Genomic DNA, 9473 nt, shown 5'->3' with positions numbered 1-9473 from the left:
TAGCCACCTAGGGGGCTTCCCAGGTGGCTCCAAAGTAAAGACTCCACCTGCCAATGCATCAGACAAAAGAGACTCAGTTTCCATCCCTGGGTCGGGAAGATCCCTTGGAGGAGGAAATGGTAACCCACTCCAGTATTCTTGCCTGGGAAATCCCATGAACAGAAGAGCCTGGTGGGCTACAGTTCATGGGGTCACCAAGAATAGGACACAACCTAGCAACTGAGTGTGCACATAGGCAAGTGTGTGTGTTTCCAGTCTGTCCACTGAGAGAGATTAGGAGTATGACATACCAGTAACAGTGAGTATCCCAAGTGCCCAGATCTTGGTTTCTATATATCATTCTAGATAAAAAGAAACCAAGACTATAAAGGAAAGCTTGACTCCAGGGTCAAAAATACAAGATAAACCTGCAATATTGTTTAGTTAGGGAGTATGGGACAGACATGTACACACTGCTGTATCTAAAAATGGATAACCAACAAGGACCTACTGTATAGCACATAGAACTCTGCTCAATGTTGTGTGACAGCCTGGATGGGAGGCGGCTTGGGGGAGAATGGATATATGTACATGTGTGGCTGAGTCCCTTCACTGTTCACCTGAAACTATCACAACATTGTTTGCTAATTGGCTATATCCCAATACAAAATTAAAAGTTTTAAAAAAAAAAACTACAATATCTTTTTGCTCCAGAAAGTAAGGAAGGGCTCAAAGAATAATGAAGACACACCAAAAAGACACAGAAATATCTATAAATAATCCAGAGTAATCATTTTAAATGGGAAAATCTTTAATCATTCTGTTTAAAATCACAAATGGAATAGGATCTCACTAATACTAGTCCTACTGACATTGTGAAGGTCTGAGCCAGTACTGGAACATGCTAGAGAAAAATTGGAGTTCTAAGAATTAGAAGAAAAATAAATCTGTACTTGATTTTGTATTATTCAATATATAATTTTTAACTGAAAAATATTTAGACAGAATTATTAGAATTAATAGAGTATAACAAGTAGTCTGATTATAGAAATATTTTTATAGTGAAAAAAATTTATATTTAGAATTAGCCAGCTGGACTCAGCTTTTATGATCCAAATTTGCTGGCAATATTCAATGCATTATAGTCAGGAGTAAGTATTAGAACATATGCCTTCTCTCCCCATCAGGCCTAACAGAGGTGTCAACCTTGGCCACATCGATGTCAGTGTTTGGGGCTGTATGGAAGGTGGGTGACATGCAGATCATTTTTGTTGTGTTGTGAATGGATGGAAAGCACTGCTTGTTGACTTTCAAAGCCTTTAGTTAAGTTTTGGAAGGAGAAGGGGCTTCCTTCACTTTTAGTGCCATCTTCATGAGATTAATATTATTTATGCTGCATTTCTATACATCAGCAATAAATAATTTTTAAATGTAATTTTTAAAATCTACTTATAGTAGTTCAGAGAATGCCAAGATAAGAAAACTAAAAATGTGTCAGAACTATAGAATAAAATATAAGATTTCATTAAGAAGACCTAAGTAAAAAGCAGAAATATGTACCACAACCACAGGTAGAAAGAAATATTGCAGAGGTATCCATTCTCTCCAAATCTATCTACAAGTTCAGTTCAAAATCTCAACAGGGTTTTACATGAAAGTTGAGGATTCTAAAATGTGCATGGAAGAGAAAAGGACCACTTGAGGATTCTAAAATGTATATGGAAGAGAAAAGGACCACTTGAGGATTCTAAAATGTATATGGAAGAGAAAAGGACCACGGATGGCTAGAATCATCCAAACCAGAGCAGGGCAGAGGACCTGCCCCACAAACTATCAGTAGTATTATGAAATTATAGTGATTAAGACAGTCATATTGGTACAATTTAGATAAATTAACAAGTAGAATGAAATGGGGTGGGATGGAACGGGATAGAAGTCTCAGAAACAAACCCACACACTCATGTAACATTGATAAATGACAGAAGTGACACATCACTGAGGAAGGAGTAACTACTCATTAAATAGAGCTATTAAAAAACTACAATCCATGTAGGAAAGGAAGAAACTGGATCTCTGCCTCATACTATATCCAAAAGTCAACTCCAATGTATTCAGGGCATATATAAAACAAAAAAACTTTTATTTTTATTATTTCTTGCTGAAGTATAGTTGATTTATAATAGTGTATTAGTTTTAAGTGCACAGCGTAGTGATTCACGGTTTTTTGCAGATTATATTCCATTACAGGTTATTAAAAGATAATGAATATAACTCCTTATGAAGGGAAGTGAAGTGAAAGTCGCTTAGTCGTGCCCAACTCTTTGCAACCCCATGGACTAGCCCATGGAATTCTCCAGGCCAGAATACTGGAGTGGGTAGATTTTCCCTTTTCCAGGAGATCATCCCATCCCAGGGATCAAACTGGGGCCTCCTGAATTGCAGGCAGATTCTTTACCAACTGAGCCACAAGGGAAGCCCAAGAATACTGGAGTGGGTAGCCTACCCCTTCTCCAGGGGATCTTCCCAACCCAGGGATCAAATCAGGGTCTCCTACATTGCAGGCAGATTCTTTACCAACTGAGCTACCAGGGAAGCCCATGCTATACAGTATATCCTTGTTGTTTACCTAGTTTATGTAAAGCATGCAATCTATTAATTCCAGAGAGTGAGGAGGGACAAATTAGGAGTACAGAATTAACAAAACTTTTATTTTTAAGTAGAAAACACTAAGTGATTTTTTTTTTAAACTTGAGGTAAGGAATGATTTCTAATCAGGACATAAAAAGCATGAACTATGGGGAAAAAAAAGATTTGTAAATATGACTGTTTAAAGAACTTATTGGTTATCAAAACACACCTTAAAGTATGTGAAATAAGTTACAAACATGAAGCAAATATTCTCAATGCATGCAACTAACAAAGAATTAGCATTAAGAAAAACTCCTATAGAGCAATTAGTAAAACACAAACAATTTCAACGGTTAGCACATTTTTTTTAAAGGATCAGATAATAAATACTTTAGTCTTTGAGGACTATCTGGCTCTGTCACAACTACTCAGTCATTAGTTTTCAAAAGCAACCACAGAAAACACATAACAATTACTTTTTTTTTTGGTGTGGTGAAAAAATTTAAGATTTACTCTCTCAGCAACTTTCAGGTTTATAAACAGTATTGTTAACAGTCACCATTCTGTACATTAGATAAAGTAATAGAATCATGTTAACCAACCCTATTGTAATATTTTTTCAATGTATCAAATAACCATATGCATACCTTAAGCTAAAACAATATTATATATCAATCATATCACAATAAAGCTAGAAAAAAATGTATTGCAAAGAACAGTATTCCAATAAAACTTCAGTTACAAAATGGAGGGCCAGTCCCATGGCCTTAATTTTCCAATATTTCTAATAAATTAATGATTGGGACTGAAATATGAGTTTGTATCATCTTTGCTACATAGTGCATGAATGTGTGCATGCTAAGTTGCTTCAGTCATGTCTAACTCTTTGTGACCCCCATGGACTGTAGCTCACCAGGTTCCTCTGTCCACGGGATTCTCTAGGCAAGAATCCTACAGGGGGTTGCCATGCCCTCCTCCAAGGGATCTTCCCAACCCTGGGATCGAACCTATCTCTCCAGCGTCTCCTGCATTGGCAGGTGGGATCTTCACCCCTAGCAACACTTGGGAAGCCCTTACTATATAACAATAGTGAAAGTGAAGTCGCTCAGTCGTGTCCGACTCTTTGCAATCCCATGGACTGTAGCCCACCAGACTCCTCCATCCATGGGATTCTTCAGGCAAGAGTACTGGAGTGAGTTGCCATTTCCTTCTCCAAGGGATCTTCCTGATGCAGGGATCGAACCTGGGTCTCTGGCATTGTAGATAGACACTTTATCGTCTGAGCCACCAGGTAAGTCCTTATTATTAAAGCAGTAAATATTATATATCATGATTTTGTGGATCTACTGGGAAGTTGTTCTGATATAATGCCAGGCTGGCAAATCTCTATTGTCAATTGGCAGTTTGGCTGGGACTGGAGGTTTTAGGCCATACCCTAGATTGAATGTTGGTGTCCCCTCAAAATTCATATGCTGAAACCTAATCCTCAATGTGATGGTATTTGGGGGTGGGGTCTCTAGGGTGACTATGTCTTGAGGGTAGACCCTCACGACTGGGATCACTGCCCTTCAAAAAGAAACATTTTCAGGGATAAAACTCCTGAGTGTCTCCTTTCACATCTACACTTCATTTGACTTCACTTCTAACACCATATGTGTGGGGGGTTCCACACCAAGCAATTCTGTGACACCAGCCTGGCCCCCTAAATTTGACTCAATTCTGATACCATCTACCTGGAGTAAACATCCTATGGTTAAAGGGCTCAGTACCACAAAACTGTACCCTGCCCACCCCCAGTCTCATTCGGATGCTAAGCTCAAATTCAGTTGTTACCTGTACTTCCAACAGATTGGCTATAAATTACAGGTTCTCGTTTGATTAATTTGCCAGAGTGGCTCACAGAACTCCGAAAAACAGAATACTTACTAGGCCACTGGTTTATTGCAAAGACTATTAAGGATGTGAATGTAGAGCCAGATGAAGAGAGATACATAAGGCGAAGGCCAGAAGGGTACCAAGCACAGGTGTTTCTGTCCCCACAGGACTGTGGAGTACTCTGTCCTCTGGGCATGTAGGTACATTCTTGTTCATCAACCTAGAGAATCTTTGAGCCTCATCCTTTTGTTACTGAGCCCAAGTTCATTCTGCTCACCACAGGACAGGACAGCAAATTAGGAGCTAAGTTGTTGGAACAAGAATAACAACTTTTATCAGAAAGCTAGCTGACTGAGAAGATGGCAAATTAACATCTGGAAAATCATCTCCCTCAGATCGCTGCTACTGCTAAGTCGCCTCAGTCGGGCTCCTCTTATATACATGAGTGGGAGGGGGCGGGGCCACTGTGGTGCTGACCAATGGGTGAGCAGAACCACTAACCATTGCGGGTTGACAGTTGCTCACTAACGGTCCTTGCTTGGGGGAGGGGCCCGCTGCAGCACCAGTCAATGGCTCAGCGGGGCTGCTATAGTTCAGTGCCTGCCTCACCACTATTACACCCTGACTAGACAAATGCGACATCAGAAAGTGGCCGGTGTGAAGAAGCACGGGCAGCTCTAGCAATGTCCTCCTCTAGCTCTCCATGGGCCTGCAGGTGGCCCGTGGAGGCAACTGACACGCCCTTTACCGGGATCGCTATCTGAGGCGGCGAGGCAGTGGGCTCAGCCCACTGCCGACTTAGTTCGTGACCAATAAGGGAACTGTGTCCCCAGAGTGGAGCTCCTGCCTGCCTTGATGCGACGGCTGGTGCCAGGGAGGGAAGAGGGAAGGGCCCATCACCCTTAGGGTTCAGGCTGAGAAGGTCGCTATTACACTTTAAGATTTTAATAGAGGCTTTGTTACATAGGCACAGTTGATTAAATCATTGGTGATTGGTGATTGAAATCAATCTCCAGCTTCTCTCCTTTCCCCAGAGGTAGAGAGGTGTGAAGGGAGGCTGGAAGTTCCAGTCCTCTAATGCTCTAATGGTTCCCTTGGCAACCAGCCCCCATCCTTAAGGGCTATCCAAAAGTGGCCTCATTAACATAAATTCAGGTGTGGCTGAAAAGTGTGTTCACATCACTTAGGAAATTTCAAGGGTCTTAGGAGCTCTGTGCCAGGAACAAGACAAAGATCAAATATATATTTATTACAGATCACACCACCACAAGACCACATGGCTCAGAGGGTAAAGTTTCTGCCTGCAGTGCGGGAGACCTGGGTTTGATCCCTGGCTCAGGAAGATCCCCTGGAGAAGGAAATGGCAACCCACTCCAGTACTCTTGCCTGGAAAATCCCATGGACAGAGAAGCCTGGTAGGCTACAGTCCATGGGGTTGCAAAGAGTCAGACACTACTGAACAACTTCACTTTCAAGACCGCAAGAGAGCTCCCTTGTTCCTTCCACTGGCTATGTGAGGACATAGCCAAAAGATGACTATGAACCAGACTCTCAGCAGACACTGAATCTGTCAACACCTTGATCTTAGACTTCTCAGTCTTCAGGAATGTAAGAAATAAATGTCTGTTGTTTATAAAGCCACTCAGTCTCTGGTATTTCATTGTAGCAGCCGAAACAGACTAAAGCAGGGTAGTTCACTCACATGTCTGGTGGTTGGCAGAACACTCAGTGTAGGGGCCTCCTCTGGGCCTCTTGTCTTTTGTCCCATGTGTTTTCATCTTGGAGGAGGCTGATCTGGGTTTTGTCAGTGGTGGCAAAAAGGCTCCCAGCAGTGAGAAAAGGAAAAGCCCAAAGCACAAGCAGTTTTCAGGCCTCTGCTTGCATCAGACTTCTTAAAGTTTCTTTGACAAAAAAAAGTCTTACAGAAAGCCCAAATTCAAGAGTTAAAGAAATAGACTCTACCATCTCTTGATGGAAAGGATGAGCAAAGAGGAATGCAATCTGGAATGGGAGGAATTTGCAGCCATTTTACAATGTACCTAACTGTAAACACTTAAATAACATGATGTGAATGCATATTCTAGGTAGTCAGTGATTGTACATACATAAATTACTAACTTCTCACATTAGACCTCTCTGGTTTCTGATTCCTAAAGGAAAGCTGTTCCACCAATAACAAGTTTACAGAACAACCCACAATTTTGCTTTTCACAGGCTCTCTTGTGCCAACCTCTGCTCCAAATGGATCAACTGAGACATTTCAATAAACACACTATTTAAATCAAGAGAACAAACGTTTCCTCCCCCTTGAACCTCACCTATAGAGACTAACCAGACTTGAAGCAGCTGTGGATAATTTAAAAACATTCAAATAAACCATACAGTTCTATGGCTAGAAAATGAAAAATATAAAACTATTTTTTACAATACAAACTACAGAATGTATTACATTTATAAAATGGAGACATGGTTTTTAAAACTTGAGAAACACCAACATGATACTAAAGAGATTTCAATTTCCAAGTATACCTCAAGCTCTGTAGAGGCCACTTCTCTTCAAAAGAGACCCTGTGGTCATAGGGTCCAGGGAGAGAGCATCCCTGGAACAGCCACAGGAATATTCTTCTCCTGGCTGAATCCACCCCCTGACTGGCTGCTACTTGGCAACCTGACAAGTGTTTTACATTCAAAAGGTCAAGCTCTGAGTGAATCTGCCCAGAGCCTCTGGTGAAAGGGGCCTTGCCACTCACGCCTGGATGCCCAGGCCTAGCATCTGTCCCCTGCCCTTGCCATTCTGACAGTTGTGGAAGAAGGGACCCAGGCTCCCAGCTTGGGCTGTCAGCGCAGTGACAGCAGCCCTTCTATTGAAGGTCAAACTCTAATTCTCACTCCAGGGAGCCTTCCTTCTCTCTTTCTCTCTTTCTCTCTTTCAGCCTGTCCATCTTAATAATTGTTTGTATTTTTCTGGGGCTTTATAGTCTTCAAAACATTTTCCCTTTCACACTGATCCTCTGCAATAGGAGGATGGTGTCAGAACAATCACAAATTTCCCTTTTGTAAGAACAAATAGAGAGACTAGGCAATTGAGTGTTGGGAGAACATATAACTCAGCAGTTAAGAACAAAGGCTTCAGGGTTAGATTCCTGACAGTTACCTACCAGGTAACCTCAGGCAAACCTATATAATCTCTCTCTCTCTCTCGGTTTCCCTATATATGAAGTAGAGATATTAATTTTTCCTATTTCATAAGGTTTTTGCAAGAGCAAAGCGTAATAAGAGTGTCTGGCAAGTAACAACAGCACAATAAACCATCAGGGTATTTTTATTATTTGTATTGCTTCTGTTGTTATCACATAGCTGATTAATAGCAGGCCAAGACTAGAATGCATATCCATGGGTCCAAAAGCTGTACTATGTGCATCTACCTTTCAGTAAAGAGAGTCAGGGTTCTGGTTGTACTGCTCTCCCAATTTGAGAATCAAGTTATCCCATGAAATCGTCTAGAGGATGTGAGTGCACTCTCAGTTATGTCCAACTCTTGTGACCCCATTGGACTATAGACCACCAGGCTCCTCTGTCCATGGAATTCTCCAGGCAAGAATACTGGAATGGGTTGCCATTTCTTCCTCCAGAGGATCATCTTGACCCAGGGATTGAACCCATATCTCTTGAGTCTCCTGCACTGCAGGTGGATTTTTTACCGCTGAGCCATTGGGAAGCCCAGTCTAGAAGACACATCTTCAAAAAAAGAAAAAAAAAAAACCTTCTCTTACAGCTTCCTAAAACTTCAGAGAAGAGCCTGAGGGCCCTGAAATCTTGTTACCTCCAAAAAGTAGGTATTAAAAAACTGGGTTAGTCCTTAGAATACTGTTAGCCTTTCCTTCCACAACCTATTATTCTAATCCAGAAAAGTCAGTATTCCCAGGAAAATCAGCTCTAATGACAAAGTTCTTCCTTTTAACTGGAGTTTCAAATCCTTCCCCAACCAATCTTTCAAAGAATTTGTCCAAAAATCACCAAATTTTAATTGTTTGAGTTATTTTTCCCCCTTCATTCCAGGGTAATTATCAGTGAATATATTAGTGAGCAGGGAAGGGTTAAAAAATCAGCAACAGGAAGAAGGTGAAAACTTAAGAGTCCACGTGACCTAGTAACCCAGCTACCATCACCTGAAAAATCCATAATTGACTTTGCTCACCATAAAGATGATTAGAAATGTGTAGTTATAGGATGCAAAAACAAACAAATGAAGTTTAGAAGTAGAAAATAATTAAATGTCAAATGTAGCAGTGATAACTAAGAAAAACTCAAATGAAAGAGAAAATGAAAACAAGAATCAGAATTTCCAGGAAATACATTAAACCATAGCTTTGACAGACAAAGGAAAGGGAAAGAGAGATAAAAATAACACAGAAATCTACCTTCATTGCACTGTGTCTGACCAAAGGACGGTATAATGAATCTCCCACTACCATTAAATTAAATACAAATTGCTTTTGTTTCTAATTAACATCAGCCTGAGCCAAACATGATATGTGGAGGTCTTCCTCTTTAATGCCTCTGCCATGCCACAGAAATATTAGAACCAGCATGAAAGATTATGGATGCTTTCCAATAACTTCCTCTAAAATATAGGCCAAACCTTATAGAAGGTATATGTGAGAGTCATTTGAATTCCGAATGCATTTACAAGGACTAGCTCTATTACAGTGCATAGCAAATGAATTCATAATGAGGAGATATTCCAGACCAATTGTTTCCAAATTATGCTTTAGATTATCTTCATTTCTCTTTTGAAAATACATCTTGTTATTTTTAGCATGGCATAAGAAACCCTTGACTTTTCTGGTATCAAATGACATCTCCAGTTTCTAGGTTGCTCTCCCTTATTCCTGTACACACCAGTTAGATATGTCAGACTTAGGCCCTTGTCATTCTGAGCAAACTCTTACCATACTTCAAAGCCCAGTTTAAATTTCACCTGCTCTGTG

Source organism: Ovis canadensis, chromosome 5, assembly GCF_042477335.2.
Source record: "Ovis canadensis isolate MfBH-ARS-UI-01 breed Bighorn chromosome 5, ARS-UI_OviCan_v2, whole genome shotgun sequence".
Classification (NCBI taxonomy): domain Eukaryota; kingdom Metazoa; phylum Chordata; class Mammalia; order Artiodactyla; family Bovidae; genus Ovis; species Ovis canadensis.
The sequence above is the reverse complement of the archived record's forward strand: the minus strand, read 5'-3'. Positions refer to the sequence as shown.